The sequence below is a fragment of the Bemisia tabaci genome, chromosome 5, assembly GCF_918797505.1.
Source record: "Bemisia tabaci chromosome 5, PGI_BMITA_v3".
In the NCBI taxonomy this organism is placed as follows: Eukaryota; Metazoa; Arthropoda; class Insecta; order Hemiptera; family Aleyrodidae; genus Bemisia; species Bemisia tabaci.
In genome coordinates, this window is record NC_092797.1 from 11,920,110 (window position 1) to 11,923,214 (window position 3,105).

Genomic DNA, 3,105 nt, shown 5'->3' on the forward strand with positions numbered 1-3,105 from the left:
TACAAGAGCCTCTGCTTTCGCCGTGCCAACAGAAAGGTCCACTCTGAGCAGTCCTAGCACATCTCTACTCAGTCGAAGGAGAGAAACGCAGCTAGACAATATTTTGCTTCAGAGCCTTTTTGATGGCATTCGATGTTGTCGGTTAATGTTAGAAAACGCTATCCGTTTTCCTTACAAGCTTGCAACACTGCACTCAATTAGTAACAGTGGTGAGCCTTTGTTCACGTGGTTTTTGACGTCATACGCCCCCAACCCGCTCTTACCTAAGGGTAGGACCGACTTTCCTAACAACGCCTTTCTTAAATAGTTGGATTATCAGCCTACATGTTCCAAGTCTGATTGCCAAAGCAGAGGAATGTAGCTAAAAGTTCACAATATTCTATGACATTTCGAACGGTCCTGGAATATAACGCGTAAATACGCATTGACACGAAGGTACCAATTACAAACAATCTACTGCTGCGTAGAAAAATATGCAGAGAAAGCGAAGCCATCGAGGCTTTTTTGCATCCCAGTGAATGCTCTACTACTACCCTCAAGTAAAAAATTGCTTAATTTTTAGCGGCTCTGGTGCTTGCACTAGAGCTGCTATTCCGGACGGTCCCAGCTGGGGAGTATCAATGCAGCATGTTACATTGTAGAGACCGCGCGTTGGTTGATGGGAATCGGCGCCATTTTCGGCTATGTTCCTTGTCATGACTTTATTTTATTGCATACTGTTTTATTGTTAGTCAATGCTATGTTGTGTATTGTATTTTTGGAATCATGGTGATACAGTCAACAATTCAAAACTTGTTTGTGCTTTTATCTCGTGATGGAAAAAATGTACTTTACGTTCAAAATTTGAAAATTTGAATTTTAAAGTTTTCGCGGTTAAGGAAGCTTTAACCACTGGGTTGGAGCTTCCTAGTCATATTACTTGATATCAGCTGATAGCAAACAAAGGTTACCAGGGAAACCGTAAACGTCTAACAACTATCGTGGCCATTGGGGCGATTCGACAGTTTGAATCGTTTTCGTTGATTGAATCGACAGTTGTCGGATTGTACATCAATGACAAAATGTGTCTAGGCCCTCATTCTTGACTACAACTACTGCCCCCAGAGCCGCTCTCCGACGCCAATGCGTTGGAGCTTCCTGCTTGTTTTTATTTGTATTTTATTTCTTCTATTTCATTTTTAATTTTTTTTTTAACAATTAAATTCTAAGGCGCCCCGCTGAAGCCCTTGTCCAGCTGTCCCAGCGGGGTGCCGACTTAAAAGATACACCCTTTACATCAGCCGTCGGCCCTTCTCGAAGGGCCAAAGGATTAATTTACGATATTAAAATAGAGTCGCTTAATACAATTATGTAGTCGCGACGGGCTAATCAAGAGAGAGAATTTTATTTTTTAGAGTGTATTGTGACAAATAAAGGATGCCGTATTAGCGTCTCTGTACGTGCGATAGTGACTGGCGAAGTTTTTTCTATATTTTATGGTTTTGTTTTATAAAGTAGCGTATGATTTTTTATTAAACTTCCATAGAAGGCGGCTGGAACTAAGAAACGCGTAAGGACCTAACAGTACAAAGCTCTATTGCTACAATATTATTCCGCTGTTTTCCTAAAGGTGCAAGAAGCAACAAAAATGCCCTTGAATAAAAATGGAACAAGGGCTGTACTGTCCGCACGAATTGGAGGGATTTCACCAGAATATATTTTCACGCGCTGAATATGGAGGCTAAAAACAGGAGACATTAGTCGTTAAGCATACAGTCGTAATTTTGTAAATTCAGGTTTTTACTTAACTTATTCAAATATTTCAGAAAAGCTGATGACTGTTGGGTATTCCATCCCCATCGATTGCTGAAAGCCTGACACGCGTAAAATTCAGGATACTACTCAACATTGCACCTATGACTCCAACTTTTAGGTCTCATTCTCAGCAGTTGAAGAAGGTTGAACTTTGATAATTGCATTACACCCCGCCTAATTTTCCTCTCAAGTTTTTATTTCTTGAAACAAAAAACCAAACAGCGTAACACCTTGATACTTCATGTAAAGTTCTGAGTTTAAAAGGATAATCATTCACCAAATCTCAGGTCAGACAGTTGTTTAATACGCTGTTGAAAAATTTAAAAATGAGAGTCAATCAGGAAACATGTTGCTGTCAATCATGTAGTAAGTTGATTCCGGTTAAATCCACCCAATTCCACCTCAAAGAAGTTTGTTTACTATATCATGATAATTCATTCTTAAAAAGTAAAATGATGACAGGACCTTTGAGTCACAGCGTCTAGGTCACAATGGAAATACCTTGTTCCTCTTTATTCAAATGCGTCCAATTGAGGGATGAGCCTTTGCCCTGTTGCACATTTTAAGTTATAGGTTTAATAAAACAAGTGTTTGAGCATATCATCGGGGGTTAATGGTGAAAAAGATACTACGTTTGTTTCGTACTCACATTGTGAACTGGTGCTCCTTTGTTAAAACGAAACAAACAAAAAAAACAAGCCAAGGGTCTAATTTATGCTCCTTGGCGATGAGCAAAGTGTCCTTTTTGCCTGGGCCGGGACGTATGGTCTCCTTTAGACCCCTCGGAGCCTCGGACTTTCTAAATCCTCCGTACCCTTAACCCTCCCACGCTTACGTTCACACTTGTTGTCTCTGAGTCGCGTGTAATTTGTCATGCGGCCGGGCTCTTCGTTAGTGGTTCAATCACAACTACATGACACCACACCTAACACTCCTGAGATACCTCAAACGTCAGTAAATCCACATTTTTCCGTAAATCCACTGATTCCTAGATGTAATTCTGTTTGCTTTAAATAATGGGATACACTTAAGAACAAGTGCATCTTTACACTGCGCTTTAAGTAAAGTGATTCCTATATTTTTACTCGAAAGTGTTTATAATTTGGTAAATTTACAAATTCTTCCCGACGATAATTGAATCAGGATCATGATTATTTTACAAAAAATGGTCAAATTTTTTTTTGACCATATTAAAAAAATGTAATGAAATTTTTGTTTTTTTTGTCTTTCGCTGCGTTCTGATTGAATCATTGTCAAGCATAAGCAAGTATTTTAAACATATTTGAATGTCCAAAATGACGTATGACCAGA